We start from the raw sequence: 21,113 nt of genomic DNA, 5'->3' as shown, positions 1-21,113 counted from the left end.
GCATAATTTGGTCGTAAAATCGGAGGAGGACCAGAGTTATCCGCATAATAGCGGCATCAGGACCAGATTTTGACTTTATGAACGCATTTCCAAATAATGCGGATAATTGCCATGGTGCGGTCACAAGGTCACCCTTTTCCAACATAACCGCATCAGAGGGGGCGTGTGCAGTTGTCATGACGATTATCTGCCTTTTTCAGGACGGGCGCTCGTAAAAATAGCGCGGATTATTTTCGGAGTTTGTGAATGCAATTTTATTGAATTATTCCGCATTACTCTTAGGCGGCTAATTGGAGGATGGGTTTATGAAAGGGGTATCAGACAAGATAATATTTGCACTACCTGAATGATTGTTACTGTCCAAAAAATAATCCCTTGAAAAATAAGAAACTGCCCCAAAAGTTCACCAATCACCCCAAGCTGAAAAAAAGTAGCCCCTAAAAATATAAATAATTTCCTACACTGCATGGAAGCTTTAAAACCCATGGTATGATGGGTGATAGAGAAAATCATCTTATATTAAACTTAAAGGTCAAGTCCACCCCAGAAAATTGTGATTTGAATCGATAAAGAAAAATCAAACAAGCATAACAATGAAAATTTCATCAAAATCGGATGTAAAATTTCAGAAAGTTATGACATTTTTAAAGTTTTCTTATTTTTCACATAACAGTTTTATGCACAACCCAATGATATGCAAATGAGAGAGTCGATGATGTTCCTCACTCACTATTTCTTTTTTTTTATTGTTAGAATTATACAATATTTCATTTTTTACAGATCTGACAATGACCAACTTGGCTGAACCATAAACTTAGAATAATAGTAATTCCAAGTTCAGGGAGGAATAAATTTTGTTTCATAAGACAATGGGGAGAAAATTAGAATTTCTCATATTTCATATAATATAGTACAAAAAAAATAGTAAGTGGGTGATGTCATCAGTCTGCTCATTTGCATATCAACCAGGATGTGCATATACATGTAACTGCTTTGTGAAATTAAGCGAAACTTTAAAATGTCTGAACTTTCTTATTTTACATGTACATCCAATTTAAATGAAATTTTGAATGTTATGCTTGTTGGAGTTTTCCCCTTTTATTCCTTTAACTATTAAAACAAATCATAGCTAAAAATGTAATTTTCATTCCAGCATGATACAGGCCAGTGACTATTATACTACGATTTCTTAGAATAACAATCTACAGCACCTGACAAAATATATGTTCATTACGGGGATAAGATATGAAGTAGAGTTTTATGAATCCGATGGTATCCCCCTATAAACACGTCTAAAGACAAACTACATGTTAGAAGTGAGAGGGAGATTTATGAAATCCATGCCCCTAACGTGAAATCAATCTAAATTCTTGCTGGGAGCCTATAGAAAACTTCCAAATCGTATTTCGATCATCTGTTCGTGTCCCGCTGTCAATAAAAACTTTGCTCCATTTGAGATGAGCGGGGATTTACGAGGTGTGCTGCCAGCTTCACTGAAGTTCAAGTTGTGAGCTAGCCTTGATATCAGGCTCATTCATTCCATACTTCTTTTTACAATTTAAATAAGAAAATAATGTGATGGACTTGCAAGTCCATGAACCTCCAGATAAATAGACACAATGAGATAAATAAAACCATATTAATTATGTTCTTGACAGTGGCTTCTGTAACCCTCCTCATAAAATAAATATAAAAAGCGTCAATTAATGGAACTTCAAAGAAAGAAATGCTGTAGATCTTGACGAGAGACAAACAATGCAAGATTGGGAAGGACAGCGTGTCTATAAAATTGCTTAAGGGGAAGGTTTTGCCCCCTACTTATTTGAATTACATGTACAAACACCCCGATCATTATCTCTTTAAAATCCCTTCCTTCCATCTGAATACATTTAAATTTGATCGTGTTTGTCATGATCAACTTAACTTTGGCCTCTTCTCCATCAAACTCATTTAAAACGAGTGCGACGTAGAGGAGCATGGAAGATGATTAAAACCGATCTCCAGGCGTGACATTTAGGGCTTATTTCAAGAGGCATAAGTTCCAAGCTTCATCGAATGGTATTAGAATCTTTTCTTAAACCTTTCAACCTGTATCTCATCTTCTTTTCACCACAATGAACTTAATAGTGCAGGGATATTAACTCTTAGCATGCTCGGGATCACAGTTCGATAGGATTTTTGTGCATGATGTGGTCCCAAATGATGGCGTTAGTGTGTTACGAGTTAACAGAGCACGTCTACCCTGAGCCTCACAAACTTATCAATAACCAATACTACATCTGATTCATATAAAAAAGGAAATTCTTCAAATCATGACTACAGTATTCTGCAAATCAGCATCCCATTGCATAAAAGTATATTAACTTTGCCATCCAATGGTAGTTTCCCCTGAAATCCTTGATTCTGATTGGCTATTGAGCTGCATTACCATGTTAATTACCATTAAAGTAACTTTCATGCAACAGGGCTTGGGGCTTGCATTGACCGAGGGCTGTGAGACATTTTTTTTTTCTTTGAAATAAGCTTCCCCTTCTATTGGGCTTTGAGAGCTGAAGCTGGGGGATGCTGTACATACTATACATCAAAAGCTCCTAGCATAAAATATGTAAACATGTACATGTATGCATGTTAATTATATGAAATTTAATTTTACAAAGTAAATCTGAGATTATTTTGAGTACATGGCAAGACACTTTCTGTTTCATAAGGTCTCAATCCTTCAAAAGTAATCCTACTCATTTTCCTGTTTCTGAAGATGGATATCAAAAAAGGGAAAAGAAGAATGTGAAAATTACGCCATTCATCATTAAGTTGACAAAAACATTCATAAATATTTATAGAATACTAAACGGTTTTCAAGTTTCACTACATGACGCAGGTTTAATACTATTAACTAATATAAACAGAGGAAATTAGCTCCAGTTGGTGGTCCATTGTATCAAGAATTCTACTTCCATTCTACTGTCTACATTTTTTCGGAAACGAAATTGTTTTGAAAAAATGAATAAAGGGTAGGAGGCAGAAATGGTTTTCAGGTCTGAAGTCTCAAAGTGATGCTGAAAAAACTCTTTTATGCATTTATTTTAAAAGAAAGATAACAGTAAGTCATGATGACGTTGGTAAGGTTGATGAAGGTGACTACGATGATGATGGTGATGATGTTGAAGATGAAGACGATAATGATAATGGTGGTGTTGGCGATGTTGGTGATAATACAAGTTGTGGTGATGATGAAAATGATGATAATGACAATGATGGCGAAGATGATGATGTGCTTATAATTATGGAGAATGACATTCCAATGAAAATGATGATGACAATATTGATGACAATGATCAGTAATCAAGTAATCATCTTCATATCAAATCAAACCAAGATGGTGCCATGGCCATGTGGTGCTGTGGCCTGGTCTAAAGCACTCGATGAGAAACATGAAGGTCCCGAGTTCGGTCCCCTTCCACAGCACATATGCCGGCGAGCAAGACATTAAATAAGTCAGCAGTGCTCTTTTATCCTACATTCAAATAAATGGAAATGACATACGATTTCTTGGTACTACATACTGTACGTGTGCATTTCTTCAAAAAAAAATTGAAATCAAACCAAGGAGAAATTGAACCTTCTTGATAAACTACGATAATCTTGAAAAGGATCATAAGACTGGGTCCTTTCAAGAAAATAAGGGAATACAGAAAATTAAAGAAATATGAAAGCTTTGCAAATATATCATACAGCTATGGGAGAAAGAATGCACTTGGCAATGTGGACTGAGAGCAGTTTAAGAAATGGCATAAACATGTAATTCTTCACATTCTTTTCTTCGCCATGCTGCATGATCTTCCCTTATCTGTGCTTCCATCCTACCATTACCGCAGTGTTTATCATTACTTCTGAGATATGCTCCATGCTATGGAGAGAAATGTCTTTGGAGACTTTGAGAAGAGTTCAAGTCTGGGTACATGTATTAGATGATGTTTCAAATACCCCCCCCCCTCTCCTCACTGACACTCCACCCCTCTATATTTGTAACTAAGGATAAAAACCTATGAGGAAAGATAACTTTGAGAAACAAGAAAAAAAGATTCTGGTGTATGATACCCCTTTCATAAACCCAATAAAACCTATCCTCCAATTAGCCGCCTAAGAGTAATGCGGATAATTCAATAAAAATTGCGTTCACAAACTCCGAAAATTATCCGCATTATTTTTACGAGCGCCCGTCCTGAAAAAGGCGGATAATCGTCATGACAACTAGACACACCCCCTCCGATGCGGTTGTGTTGGAAAAGGGTGACCTTGTGACCGCACCATGGCAATTATCCGGATTATTTGGAAATACGTTCATAAACTCAAAATCTTGTCCCGATGCCGCTATTATGCGGATAATAGCAGCATCAGAATAATGCGGATAACTCTTGTCCTCCTCTGATTTTACGACCAAATTATGCTGCTATTAGCCGCATAATTGGGTTTTATTGGGTTTATGAAAGGGGTATGAGAAAACACACAATGTTTCCCTCCATTTCTCTCCTCTTCCCCTTCATCCCATCTGACCCCTACCCCCACCTTAACCTTCTTCTCTCCCTCGACATTTTCTCCTATATCTTCCTCCTCCTCATTCACATCCGAGCCCCTTCCCCTCCCTCTACCCTCCCTCCTCAATCTATCACCTCATCTGATCCATATACCCTCCTGACCCCCTTCTCCCTGTACCCTCCCTCCTCAATCATTCTCCTCCCTACATCCCCTTCTCAAGTTCTCACCATCTTCCTCCTCCTTTTCATCCCTTCCACGACCCCTCCCCTCCCTCCATTTGTACCCTCCTCTCCTTCAAATACATATTTTGTGCCCTATCATCCTCTCCCAAATCTCCCAAATAGGTTTCCTCATCCCTGCCCCCCCATCCACTCCCCCTCTTTTACCATAACCCCTACCCCCTCTGTCCTCCCATCCTCTTTCCCATCTACCATTTCGCCTAACCCTAATGTCCTCTTTCCCCTATTGTACCCCACCCTACCCCATACCCCCCCCCCATGATACCCATCCCTCTGTCTCCTCTGTTGTCCTTAAAATGGGTTGAACTTGTTCCATTCTCTTTCAAGCTCCATCAACTCTGATGAGTTGGGAATTGAGGAATTCCAGTAAACTAGAATGTCTGATGACACAAACACCCTTGTCCAATGGCAAGATAAATTAGGCTGGAGATACGCCTGATCTGGCTATCGATCATGAATTCAAACCATTGTAAAAAGGGGATAATCCCCGCATTTTCATACTCCCAAAACCCCAGCAGAGGGTGAATGACATTGGTAGTTCAATACACTCTTTTGAAATTTCTGTTGCTAAATGAAACGGCCAATCAAGATCATCGTTGAATGCACATGTTGCTCAGTACCCTGACGAGGAACCAATCAGAATTGTTCCTTCAACTTAGCGATTTATCGCTAACATTTGTGTTAAGGGACCCTGGTCATGAAATTGAATCATGGAAAATCTAACGCTACAAGCTAGGCCTCCATGGCACAACTATTAAAAAAAAACTCATTTGTTGACATGACAACAGTAAGGGTACTTTCGAAAGGGGCCCCTCTCATCACAAGGTGGACACTATACCTACATGTACTTGTCGATGGAGTTTTCATAAGGACCTAACAAGTAAACTTGCCTTGATCTCTTGCTTTTATCTCAACTAAAATAACAACTTGTCCTGTTTTATACTTGGCGTCACATTATTACCCCGGCTGCAGCTGAGCCGCCATATAGGCACTACTATCGGTATTAAAGAATGAAAGGAATCCGACCAGGTTGGCAGGTATCCATTCACCTCACCTGGGTCAAGTGCGACCAATGTGGACGAATTTCTTGCTGAAGGATGCCTGGAGTAGGGATCGAACCCACACCCCTTTGATTGAAAGGCAAGAGTCAGAACCACTGCCCCATAACGCTTCCACACATCACACAGAACGTAAGAATAGTAGTCCAATGTTATTTACACGATTACAAGAGGCTTTTTAGAACTAAGGCAGACCATAAGGACAGTATAACCATAATTCTTTAATATCTGACGTTGCACAACCGAACTCAGTTTAAATACAGGACATTCACAGTGAACAATTCAACATTCATCATGCTCCATGCACCCCCTCTCCTTGCTGCAATAGCCACAGACAAAAAAAAACCTCTTTGACATGACCCCCCACAACATACCAAACAAGTCAATCATCACCTAATTACGATAGAAACAGTTGTTTCTCCATCAAGGCCAATGTTTTACCACAAGAGAAGACCATGAATGTCTTCCACTCCATTCTCAAGTTTACACACCAGAATTCTTTGCAACTGTTGTCTAACTTTAAAACTGAGATGGGCATTTTAATGGTGAGCAGTTGACTTAATCGCCTTCTTTGTCATAATGCAGAGGTCATCAAATTCTTTTAATCTTGCCTCTTTACTCATTTTTAATGGAGGCTGACTCTAGTGGAAATATTGATTTAAAAAAAAAATCTTTTTTAATAACTGTAACATTTTGGGGATGGGGGGGGGGGAGGGGGGGGGTAGCCCCGGGGTAGCCATTCAAGGCATGCATTCCTGCCTTTACTATTAGTTTTGTTATCTTCTTCGATTGATGTTTCTTTTCGTATTCCAAGGTCTCTATCCTCATTTTCATTTCTCTACTTTGTATTTTAATGTCATTTCAATTTTCAATTGGCTTCATATCTTAAAATAAAGAGTTTAAAGTTTTTTCTTAACAAGGGGGGGGGTCAACTTTGATCCATTTCAAATTTTCCTCTCCATTTGTCACACTTACTTTCTTTCTAAATCCTCCACTTTTTATTCTTCCTCATCCCTTTTTTACTCACTCAATTTTCTATCTCTTCTCTCTCCCTGACATTCTTTCTCTCATTTTTATTTATTTTTTTTTTCAAATTTTCGAGGGCTACTTTTTTACAACCTACTGCCTTTAATATTCTGCAATATTGGAGAAGATTTCACATTGCAGTAAATGGGGATTTTTCAGGGCTCTTTTTCTTTTATTTTTCAGGGCTTGTTCAAGAATTTCAGGGGCAACATCACCCTGGGCTGTCGTTACCTTTATTCCCTGCCCCCTCCCTCCTCCTCCCAATCTCCATCAGTATCTCCCCCTTTGTGTAAGATTGAGAGACTCAGTTAATGAATGGGAAAAAATTGTGAAAGACAAGAAGGGCATTAACTCATCAAGTCAATTTGGAGCTAACCTCCTTCTGGTTGAATGCAAAAACACAAAAAATATATAGGTCAACATCGCAAATATTCCCTAACAACTTCACAATCTGTAAGTCGATTGGCAATTAATATGTTCCACTCCATAACTCTGGCACAAGAGTATCAACTACCATGCATCAACATACGCAAACACTTGCAGGCTTTTCAATTTGTCAAATGCTACTTGCGTTCATCAATCCTATTTCCCTGTGCACTCGTCGAACCAATCTGACACTCGTTATTGTGCAGTGATGGACTCCGACCGTAGTGTTATCATTACTCTTAATTTACGCACCATGAGGAATTCTGATTGGTCGCCCTGACCTTGGCTATAATCGACCTTCATTATCAGACCTGAACTTTGACATAATTCCTTAATATTGAATATATTTTTGCTTCAACTTCAAGCGAGAGCTGAACAATGTATGTATGTACATACATCAACCATAAAAGATAGATGAACATGTATGTAAACCCACAGCAGTGACAGTATAAAAATGATTATGATTATGAATTTGAAATGATAATTTCAGTTACACTAAACAGAATCATCTTGATAACAACACATCTAGATATTACTAATACCGGTACTTGTAATTATGTCAACAGTCCATTCTATAATGAGTAGGTAATTGGCAACTCTGTATTTCATAACGAAGAACAAAAACAAAATCCCGTGTGTGACACAATTAACAGTTTGAGGTGTGTACTATTAAAATCACAACACCTTAAAATGCTTTTGAATAGTCAGATACAACATGTGTGGATGTGTGTGATATAGCAGACATCCAATTACTCCTCACCCTCTACTTATTTTCAACACTAGATGGCAGCAGATCACTCTCAGACTCAATGCACATTGACAGTGCAAAGTGATGTCTTATACATCGCTGCACTGATCACCTATATTTTAGGTGAAATGTTACTTCAACATGTGAAGTTACTACATCATAACATGTATACAATGATAAATGTAGATTTATTTAATAAAGCATGTGATAGTAGTGACACCTCAGGCTGTAAATTTGAACTGCTTGTTAACGGGGAAAGTGTCAATAAAATACATTTTTAAAAAGTTTTCTTTATTCTAATATCGATTACGCAGTTCTTTCTATCCCAATATCTACAAATGTATGATTTCATTTCAGTGTAGGTAGTCAGTACCTATTTTCCAGCTTCTAAAATATATTGCTATAGCACAGGGGATAGCATATACATATAGCAAACAATTGTTTGGTTCTATAGGGTAGAATAGCCTATAAAAGCAACTTGTAAAGTTTAAATTCATTTTTTTTTAGATTTTACAAATATTGTTTTGGGGATGATTTAATATAATGGATAAAATTTGTATTGAACAGTCATAAATATCAGAAAAATAATATGCAAAAAAAAAATCTGGATAATTTCCTACGAAGTTGCATAACAGAAATTATTGGCACCATTTTTGTAATCGAAGGATTTCAGTACAATATTACATACATACAATAGAACGCTGGTAAGAGAGCAGTACATGTAGAGTCACGTGTGTACATGTAAGAGTGTCTGGCTTTCCTGTAATCGTTGACCTATATCCTTCCTAAAGCTGTAGCATGAGAAATTTTTGCTTCCTTTGCTTGTTCTTCACCAGAAGATTTTTAGAAAAAAACATCAGGGCATTTTTTTTTCTCATGAAAACGCCGACCATAATTAAAGGGATGGTCCGGGCTGAAAATATTTATATCTTAATACATAGAGTAGAATTCACTGAGCAAAATGCCGAAAATTTCATCAAAATCGGATAACAAATGATAAAGTTATTGAAGTTTAAAGTTTAGCAATATTTTGTGAAAACAGTCGTCATGAATATTCATTAGGTGGGCTGATGATGTCACATCTCCACTTTCTGTTTTCTTATGTTATTACATAAAATCATAATTTTTTCTTTATTTCATACTTATGTGAAGAATATGTCTCCCTTATAATGAAATAAGTTGCAGCAATAAATATCTAATGCACTAAATCAGTTGTCGATCCAATTTTTCTAGTTCTTTTAGGAAAAAATTTGAATAAACCTAATTTCATATAATAAAATACAAAAGAACAAGTGGAGATGTGACATCATCAGCCCACTTAATGAATATTCATGACGACTGTTTTCACAAAATATTGCTAAACTTTAAAATTCAATAACTTTATTTGTTATCCGATTTTGATGAAATTTTCGGCATTTTGCTCAGTGAATTCTACTCTATTCATTTAGCTATACATACTTTCAGCCCGGACCATCCCTTTAATGGTCCATGATATTATCTTTAATATTCGGATGCATATTTTCTGGAAAACAATGATTCATATGCCAAATATACCTGCCTATTCATTTTGCAGGTGTTGACTTCTCCAAAAACTACAAAGCCATTTTGTAGTTCATACATGTATTTAAAAAAAAGAAAATTTTGATATAAATTACAAACATATATGAGTTATGACCATGGACCAATGCAGCAGCTGCTACTATTACTGTACAATGTATACTTCTATTACATCTAAAGTGTACTACCACTGCACTGCTACTACTACAGCTACTACAAAGTTGATAAAACCTTGTATTATATAAAGTCTCTTGTATTTCTTGTGTTTTTTGTGTGTGTATTAGTTATTTCAAATTTCGGTTTTATGAAACATATATGAATTTACATGTTAGTACATACAGTTATTAAAAAAAAAGAAAAATACATGGACATGAACATGTACACATACTTTGCTAGCATTTTTAGTTTCATTCAAATACTGTATCTACAGTCTTCTTTTCACAAATACCAACTCTTCTCACAATTTGTTTTACTCATATTGGACCACGCCCCCTCCCCCTTTGATATCTATAAAAAATCATTCATAAAGTGGAAAGTGTTGTGCATAATACACAAGTGAAGACCCCCCCCTTCCTTTTTTTTTTGCTTTTCATTATTTTTCTGAATCAAAATGCCCCCTTTTGGAAAATCCTAGATCTGCCCCTGTATCATGATCACTTTCCCGATAAAAATGATGATCTCAACTTCAAGTAAATGGTTCAATTTTGTGGTAAAAATAACATTACAAAATGAGGTAATCAATGTTTTTTTTTTCTTCAGACCTCAAGGAAATGTGAATTATCAGGAAGCAATAATTGATTTTGAAGTTACCACTACAAGCACTAAAAAAATAAATTTCTACATTTTGGGACTTCCCCCCCCCCAAAAAAAAAAAATTAATTTGAGATCATTTTCACATATTTCATAAAAATATTGTGCAGTATAGCACTTCAGCATGAATATTGCAATTCAATAAATATTTAATGTCAATAAGTCTACATGCATATGCAGTATAAAGTCCAAATTAAAATAGACTTTTAAATCACTGACAAATACAGATTAGGGTAAAACCTTAAAATGCAAACATGCATGTTGTGGACCATTACAACTGAGTGGAGTCCAAGTCACTATTTTGTCTGAGATTCCAACTCATTTTGACCAAATGTGTGTATACTGTATATTCCCAAAACTTCACACTCACACCCTGTTCAGACTGTCCCCTGGTACCCGGGACATCCCCCGGAAAATCAACAGTCTGGAGGATTGTCCCCCATCTCCCGGTTCTATCCCCCTGGGTTTTTCGAAGGAAGAGTGACCTTGGCTCGTAATCCGAGATCGCGCACCTGTTTTAATCATAAATGCGCGAAATGTGGTGTCAAGAGAACTGCTTCTGCTCAGTACTGCGCTAGTGCTCGGCTAGCTGCAAGTAATTGCATTTCCCGCGTTATCATGTGTGGGCGCGCCTTACGTAACCATGCCGATGACCTAGCCCACTCATCCCCCGGTGCCAATCTCCCGGACACCGGGGGATGTATGGACGGCCGGTCGTAAAGAGATAAGATTTCTCTCCTCCTTCGAGCTTCCCTCGGGTGACGGGGGACAGTCTGAACGGCCTGTCAGTCTCAATGTACGGCATGAATTTACTTTTATCACAGAATGGGGGCTCTGCCAATTTGTTTAGAGTGTATGGGAAATTCAGGGGCTCTTTCTTTTAGTTTTCCTGGGCTATTTGGGGCATTTTGGAGGCGACTTTGCCCAGAAGAGCCCCTGTGTAATTTTGATCCCTGGAGTCTACCCCTCTACAAAGTCAGTGGGCCCAAGATGGGGCTACATTTCAGTTTTAGGCCATTCTTGGTCAAATCTTGACTTTTGTTAGTTATAAATCTAAAATTTTTAGAGATTTCTAACTAATTATGATGATTTTGAAAGTTTAATTTCATTTTGAATTCACAGGAATTTCAAATTCATGCTTCTGTGTAAAGTCACACACATGTCCCACTTCTTCTGTCCTTGAACCTGCATATATCAGAGACAGCAACAAAGATTTCCAAATGATAGCTGAATAAGATCATGTTAACCTTTCAATAGGCGGTTTCAAACCGCCTCGATCACAAGAATCCCTGTTAAATTACGAGAACATTTTTAGGCTAAAAAATACCCATTAATTATTCCTGCATTCACACCGCCCCGAAACATACCCTTCGGGATAAATTCCTGAAGTTAGGAGCATGCGCAGTATGGTCGAATAAGCAGGCAACACGCGAGATTCAAAACCACTAGCCCAGCAGCCACCCACTGCGCCCACGCCCAACGACACGCTGGGCTAAAAGTTCCCGTAAATTGCTTTCACATTGCCAAAATACCTGCGACCTTGGAAAAATCCCCGCGAAAGTTCTCGTAATTTCGCCAAGTACCTACTATTTAGCGGGTATTTTCTTTCGGGGAAATTACGTGTAGTTTGCTTTCACATTACCAAAATACCTGGTATTTTCTGATCAGGGTAAATTTCCCGATAATTTCCCGATCAGAGAATACCTGGAACTGACGAACTTCGAGGCGGTCTGAAACCACCTAATGACTATTAAATCTCTAAAAAAAATTATTTCATAACTAATAAAAGTCAAGATTGATCATAATTTCGGTCACACACGTGACCAAGAATGGCCCTTTACAATGTATAGCTGTGATGTTCTTAAAAATGGAATATTCAAGTTGATTTTAATATACATGTAACAACAAAAACTTTAAAATAGAAATCAAGAAGGATTTGGCAAAAATCCACCATTGAATATTAAAACAGAGTTATGAATTAAGTTCTGCAAGATTCAAAAGAGGGCAGCTCCCACCGTCTTTCTATACCAGTCATTGCAATTTTAATGGGTTGGGGCTTCTGACCCTACAGGTATGAAATAGTGAGTTGCATTCTTTAACTTTCATTATATGTACGCCTACATGTATTGAATGCAAGAAGAATTGATTTCTTGGAAAGGGGCAAATTTAGATTATTTGTTTGCTTGCACAGAGATATGAGACCGATGGACAATTTTGCCTTTGTGATATTTGCCCCTGAGGCCCCCTATAAGTCCCCAAACAGAATGCTTTGGGACGACAACCCTTTCTAGAGTTTCCTAGGATCTATCATAAACAATATTCAAGAATATCTTGAAAATTAACAATCTACAATACAGCAAAATGATATTTGCACTAACCACAGTCCACATACATGTATATGCTGGTTTCGCTAAAAAAATAGCCCCCAAAAATCAGTGATCGCCCCAATGTGGAAAAATAGCCCCTGAAAAATACAAATCATTTACTACTACCCTGCTTGCACAGTATGACAGTCACCAACTGAAAATTTAGAAACAAATTATCATATTTTATCATACTTGCCAAACCTTTCATATTATATGAATCTCATTCTTCTTTTGACTATAAAACCAGTAAACCAACTTTTTGCCAGAGTGAACATGAACTATTTAAAAAAAATGGACAAGTGAAAACTTTTTAAAAAGCCTGAAAAAAAAAACAGCTTTCTCCTGGAATGAGAAAACCACTTAGGAAACTTCATTTTCAATGTTATTGTTAAATGAGAACTAGCGTGAGTGATGTAGAGGTTATTTTCCCACACTCACTATGATACGCGAGTTACTACCCGAGAGTAATTACTGCTCCATAATTACACTTCAAAACCTCTACTGAAATGATGAATTACTCTATTAATACAATCTTTTAAGCACCTGCCAACCAAGAAAACTGAAAAAAAAGAAAACCATCTATAGGTGGTTTCATACTGCCCTGAAGTTTGTCAGTTTCAGCCGGAAATTTGCCCTGTTCGACCCTGATCAGAAAATACCAGGTAAATTTAGCAGTGTGAAAGCAAATTACGCATAGTATCTCCAAAAGAAAATACCCACTATTAAAATAGTAGGTACTTGTGGAAATTACAAGAACTTTCGCCGGGAATTTTTCCTAGGTCGCTGATATTTTGGCAGTGTGAAAGCAAATTACGGGAACTTTATTATCCCTGCCTGTACAGGGGCGCGGGCGCCATGCGTGGTAGTCTAGTTCTAGACGATTTTAAACGAATCTATTCGCACCGCGATGTATACGTTCTATTCCGTGCGTACGCCCAGCCGAGTGTGCGCGCAAAACCGAGAACCTGTACTCCGAGGAAAAATCGTCTAGACCAGTTGCTCTGCGGTGACGTCAGAGGTCAAAGGTCAATGGACGAGTGCTTCATAAATATGCATGAGTTACTTGTCAATCTCGCCGCGCCGAACAACAGTGCAACGTTGTTTACGTTTTGCACGTGTTATCAGCTGTGTGCATGCATTGTACACATGGGATTGATGTAATACTCAGTAGATCTATGTGATATGAATACATGTACACGTATCATACGAAAGTTTGAGATAGTTCATTATTTTTAAGGCTACAAATAGACATTTCATTGTTGGGAAATTACTGTAACATGCATAGGCCTATAGTTATTTCACTCAATGTGCATATCTTGGTTAAATCTGTGGGTATGATGTTACCATCATGATATATGAAAGAAGGTGCTAATGTACCAAATTTCAAACTTCAAAACAATACAGACTAGTTTTTCCACTTTATTCAGATGGAATAATTAATATACAAGTTTGAATGATATATTTTATATTCTTCTTCATCTACACATGTAATTACATAGAGGTAATTTGTCTTAGTATGGGTATTGAAAATTAAGACTCATAAATGTAAACTCTCATTCTTGTGAATGGATCACATCACGGTACATTTGACTGTGGGCACTTGTAAATATATCATTTTCAATGTCTTCTTCACATATTTCACTGTCAGAGAGTATGACAAAAAGGGTTGAGAAGTACATGTACTTTGTACAGAGCTGTGAAAGGGATAAGGAAAACAGAATAAAAATCATTAATGATTTTTAAAAGTAGATTAATCTCAGGCTCACAAAAATTTTGTATGCGGATTTTGATGCGTGCAGTGCATCAGATTTTGGAAGAAAATCTTTGCAGTTGTCCTTGGAACTTTTAGTTTATTTATTTACTTATTACATGAACATCTAGATAATGCGTACAATTATTTTTGTTGTTCAGCTACATTATAATCTAGCTACATGTAGCCAGGAAATGATATTGCCAATGATGTACATGAAGCCTCTTCGATAAATAAAGGCACCTTTTCTCATTACATTTGAAGTACAGTATTTATGAAATATATTTTTCAGCCATTATGAAAGAGCATTGTGTTCAGATCTACATGTAACTTGCCAGTTAATTAAATTGCTAGTAACTATTCCATTGCAGTGTAGGTTTTACATGTAGTTTGCATAGGCGGATCCAGCTTTTGGCGAAAGGGGGGGGGGCACACTGCCGAGCGGCGCACATAATTATTTTTGCACTTCACCGGCGCCATAAAAGAAAATGTTGAAAAAGGGGTAAAGTCTGACCCTGTCAAATGCTCTTTTCAAAATGTAGGATTTTCAGTCATGCCATTTTGCATGACCACACGCAGATAATATTTCCGGGGGGGGGGGGGGGGGGGGGGGGGAACTCGAACATATTTTTGAAAAAATAAAAAATAAAAACGATAGAGTAAACGGACCGAGCTGCTCAATGGGGCGATTATTTTTTTTACAAGTGTAATAAAATTATTTGGTGCACATCTCACATTTGCACATTTTTCATAGTTTTCATGAAATGTTAAGGGAAAAAATGTGTTTTCACAACAACTGATCGGGAATTTGCCCCCCCCTTCCCCCTTGCTGCGTACGAACATTCCCTGAAGTCCACTTAAACATATATCATTATAACAGAAAATATACATGAATATAAACATATAATCTTTCTAAGACATATATAGAGAGAGATTGAAAAACTTTTTAAAGAAAGAAACAAACAAATTATGCATGTTATGTGCGATTTCAAAATCTCGTGTACTAACCCTTTTATTGCGATGAGGCAAATACTTGTGTATATTAATTGAGATACAAGGTTTTTTTTTACTATATATACAAAGGGGCGTCGATCCTTTTTTCAGATTGGGGGGGGGGGCAAAATCATGAATCAACTTTCCAAAGGCGCTCGATCACACAAAACAAACTCACACACACTCATATGTATATATATATATATATATATATATATATTTCAGCGCGAGCTGAAATTTTTTAGTATACTGACCTGAAAACAGGAAAAAGGTGCCTTTTAAAGACTGTTTGTATAGTAACTCATGAGGAGAATACATATCTCACTACACAGATAATGCGAGTGCCGAGGGCGAGCTGAAATTTCTTTATATTCTGACCAGAAAGCTTGATATCTAATATGCATTTTGGTACTGTATCTAAAAAAGACAATAGATGCGAGCGCGAAGCGCGAGCTTAAAATTTTATTATTTCGATCTGAAAAAAATGAGTTTAATGGACGTTTTTAAAAAAGAACAAGATTATATTAAACCAACAAAAGATTATTGCAAATCGAAGCGGGACTTCTTTTGAGGTTTAGAACTGAGAACGGGACATTCTATTCACCTATGTAATCATGAAAAGTATGGGGTTTTGCTACAGAAATGGTACGAGCGCGAAGCGCGAGCTGAAAATTTTTATATTGCAATCTGAAAAGCGGACAATTTGAGCACGATTTTAAACAAAGAACGAGTTGTGTAGCTCAATCTTGCTTGCTGATTTCTGTGTAACATTACCATCTTATTTTATTTTTGTACATGCGGAATTATTGGGGGAGGAGGGGGTGGGCAAAACGATATATGATCGACGCCTCTGTATATACAATGATACTACATCATGAATCATTCGGAATACATCACCAATCCAGGTTTATATATTATCATTCAATTTTCATGTACATGATGTATAGGCCTAAATACAGAATTTAGTATATATTGTGATGCTTTTCACTAAATCTAATGCAATTTGTAATGATGAGTAATTTTATCTAATTAATTTGATGAAACTGGATATGATGGTTATGACCTGAATTCAGAAAGAGATCCTTCAAGACAGAGCTTTGGAAATAGTTCTCCTGTTTTACAGGTATCGTTATCTTTGTTTTGAACTTCTTCCTGAGTGATCAGATGAATAATATTTAACTTAATGGAAGATGAAAATAAATCAAATTTTGTGGCGTAAACATTTAAACGTTAAAACAAAGATATTGACAAACTGTATTAATACATTGAAAATGATATTTAGTGGTTTAAGGTCTAACGAATATACGTCTGGTTGCGTAATTATACACTGTATACACCTGTAATAGCAACGGGTTTTAGCAAAGTTTTGGACTAAAATATCGAATCATCTTCATAAAACACTTTAGTAGCTGTCTTACACTAAAGGCCATACAGGTGGCACAACGTGGAATGTGTAAAGAAGAAAAGTGACTGACCTTTTTTATTAAAGCATTGGAAAATAAGATCAAAATTAAAGGATTTGCTCTACGCTTTTGTATGATTCTGGGATATTTTTCAATAACAAATGTTTAGATTTTATGACATCTGTGTGAAACTCCCCCGCCCCAGTCCACTCTGTAAGGGCATGTGATAAGCTTTGTTATGACCATTCAACAATAAAATGTATAACCAGGTGCCGCTGACCATTCTTGACCGGCGCCGATCTAGATTTGGTTGGCAATAGGCCCTTCTTCATTATTCTACCGGCGCCTAATTATTGGAACCAGGGGACGCTGATTATTCTTGACCGGCGCCGATTTAAATTTAGGTGGCGCCGGTTAAGACAAAGGCAGCGCCGATTTGTCTTGACCGGCGCCGATTTAGAACAAGTAGTGCTGATTATTTTTACCGACGTCCAGACGTCACGTAAGATTCAGGCAGCGGCAAATGATCGACTGGCGCCTATTTAGAACCAGGAGGCGCCGATTATTCTTGTCCGGCGCCGATTTAGATTTAGGTGGAGCTGATTATTCTTGATCGGCGCCGGTTAAGACTCAGGCAGCGCCGATTTATAATCAGATGGCGCTGATTATTCTTGACCAGCCCCGATTTAGAATGGCGCTGATTATCCTTGATCGGCGCCGGTTAAGAACTCAGGCAGCGCCGATTTTTCTTTACCAGCGCCGATTTATAACCAGATGGCGCCGATTATTCTTGCCCGGCGCCGATTTAGATTTAGGTGGAGCTGATTATTCTTGTCCGGCCCTGATTTAGATTTAGGTGGCGCTGATTATCATTGATTGGCGCCGGTTAAGAACACAGGTAGCGTCGATTTTTCTTGGCGCCGATTTATAACCAAATGGCGGTGATTATTCTTGTCCGGCGCCGATTTAGATTTAGGTAGCGCTGATTATTCTTGATTGGTGCCAGTTATATGCTGGCAGCGCACAGCTAATAATTTTTTACCGGCGAAGTTGTTGGGAAAAGGGTAGTTAAAAGAAAAGATAAGGAAGATGATATGACATTATTGTGCTTTGCTGGGGGATAGTATTTCCTTTACTGTCTCTAATATTATATCAGTGTATATTTTTTTTAAGCGGCGCCTTTTCTTTTCTTTCCTTTATTTTTATTTTTTCAAGCAGCGCCTTTTCTTTATTTTACTTTTATTTTATGTTTTTAGGGGGGGAGCGCGCCCCCTGCGCTATCCCCCTGGATCCGCCACTGGTTTGTGATTTTTTTTATTTAGAAGCTGTAGTATTAAGAAGTAAATATCTTAAAGTCACTATAGCGTATCTAAGGGGGGGGCAGTCTGCCCCCCTGACGAGCCACAACCCATGCAAAGGACGTATCCTGGCCCCCTGACGAGATTGAAAGGCCTATTTTGCCCCCCCCCCCTGACGAGCTTGAAGACCTTTATTGCCCCCCCCCCTGACGAGCTTGAGCTTGAAGACCCTTTTTTTTTGCCTGTCAATTTTTTTTTCAGATACGAAGTTCTTTATTTCACGGTGATTGAATACTTTTTTTTTTGCCCCCCCCCCCCTGTGGAAAATTCTAGGTACGCCACTGTTTCAATTCAATTCAAATTTATTTATTTCACTTCCATCAAACAAAAACAAATTGTGTACCATATATAAACATAAATTTTTGTATCCGTTGTAAACAAAATTAATGATACATCTGTTGTGAAAAAAACACTTAGACAATTTGGGCAACACATTGTAGGTTTTAAATATGTATTTTATTTTTCAATAGAAATTAAATTAAGATGGAAATGGAGGGACCCACTAAAAAGCAATGCTTGTACAATGTGGGCCCCTCAAGAAATAGATAACACAACAAATAACAAAATAACAAAGTATAAATACAGATAATCAAATGAGAAAAAATGAATAAATGAGAGGGAACACTCACAAAATAAATACAAAGTTATCAAAAATATATAGTTTGATAAAGGACAAAACAACCCGTCCTCAATATCTACCCTTCCCCACCCCCCCCCCCCCAGAAAAAGAGAAGAAAAAAGGGGAGAATGCCCTGAGAAGATGGATGGGTGCTGCTGTACGTAGATAGAACACATGCCTCAAGCAAACTGGATTCAATGATGTGTATAAAAGGAGAAAAAATATATAAAATAACCTGGAAAGAATATAATGCACAAAAAATATGATTGATGCCGTAAACAAATAACCGGTAGGAAGGCGGATAAGCGGACAGGAGATGAGAAAATAGAGGAGAGGATATACACAATAATGAGCACATCTGAGAAGGACTTGTGTCAGATTTTTTTTTTTTAATAAAAAAAGGATAATAATTATTTTATGTTTTAATTGTAGTTTAAAGTAATAATGATGACTTGACAGAGATGATGAATTAAACTTAATTTGGGAGTATATTATAAGGTTTTAATAGAGATAATTTGAATTTAGTCTTAAAAGAGTTCAAAGATTTTGCATTTGTTATATCATTATGAAGTGAGTTCCATAACTTCGGTCCATCATATATAAATGTGTTCTGAGCCCGCAACGTTCTTAAAAGTGGTAAATGAAATTCACCCAATCGCCTTGTTGGATAGTTGTGAATGGATTGATTTTTTGGAAACATTGAATTAAATACATTTGGGAGGTTGTTGTTGTTATAGTTATACATAAACTGACCGAGATTAAAGTGATTAAAGTGATATACTGTACGTACAAATATGACCGACTTGTTTCGAGTTTTGTTTTACCGCATTCAGGTCATGGTTCTTTATGATTTTTTTTGTTCCAGAGAGAGTTTACTCAGTCCACTTCAACATATGCAAAATTGAGACAATTACTGTATTCTTGTTCTACTGCAAATGCCAATTATTGTTTGGTCAGCCATACTATGAAAAAACTGTACATTTCAGATCAAACTTGCCAGTTAAAGGACAAGTCCACCTCAACAAAAAGCTGACTTGAATAGATAAAGAAAAATCAAACAAACATAACTCTGAAAATTTCATCAAAATCGGATGTAAAATAAGAAAGTTATAACATTTTTAAGTTTCGCTTAATTTTTCAAAACAGTTATATGCACATCTTAGTAAGTATGCAAATGAGGGGACCGATGACATCATTCACTCACTATTTCTTTTGTATTTTATTTTATGAAATATGAAATATTTTGATTTTCTCGTCATTGTCTGTGAAACAAAGTTGTCTGTGAAACAAAGTTTCATTCCTCCCTGAACACATGTAATTCCATTATTCTCACATTTTGTGGTTCGAGCAAAGGGGTACTAATTGTCGAATTCGTAAAAATTGAAAGATTGTATTATTCAAACAATAAAAAACACAAGAAATAGTGAGTGAGTGACATCATCGACTCTCTCATTTGCAACTCAATGAGTTGAGTATAGAACTGTTTTGTGAAAAATAAGCAAAACTTTAAAATGTCATAACTTTCCTATTTTACGTCCGATTTTGATGAAATTTTCAGCATTATTCATGTTTGATTTTTCTCTATTTATTAAAATCAATTTTTTCTTTGCCATATTACTGCCATGTGAACAAAGGAAGCAACTCTGTGGAACAAGTTTATGAGGAAATGAGTAAAATTGTCATTGTCATTTTACATGTGGAAATATAGAATTTCTTGTTTTTTTAAAGATACTTGGGGCCATGTGAATTCAATTAAACTGGCATCATGAAGAGCTTACATAATTAACCCAAATCAAGGGGGATGGTCAATTTTGAAGGATAAAAAGTTGCTACCCTCCCAGTAGGAACACTCAAGAAGACATCGTGGCCTCGGAGGAAACTTTTTAATTCGAGAGAACTTTGTTCTGTTGGATTATCAAAGTCGTTGTTCCCAACTGTTTGGACATAGGCCTATGCAGGATGGAATCTCTGATAGAATGACGTTCATTATCCGTCGCCATCACACCATATAAAAAAAAACGAAGATAAGTGATTAAGACCTGTATGCACACTATAGCTGATTTGGTAAACAAGCAAAAACTGAATTTGGAAACCGCGCGCAGTATACAATACGCAATACAACCAGGGAGTCTCCCTGATACAACAGCACGATACAGTACACAAATCTATGGCTTATGTTGTGCTGCTTTGTGCGATCCGATTGATTCTGTAATCCATATACGAT

Source organism: Lytechinus pictus, chromosome 10, assembly GCF_037042905.1.
Source record: "Lytechinus pictus isolate F3 Inbred chromosome 10, Lp3.0, whole genome shotgun sequence".
In the NCBI taxonomy this organism is placed as follows: domain Eukaryota; kingdom Metazoa; phylum Echinodermata; class Echinoidea; order Temnopleuroida; family Toxopneustidae; genus Lytechinus; species Lytechinus pictus.
The sequence above is the reverse complement of the archived record's forward strand: the minus strand, read 5'-3'. Positions refer to the sequence as shown.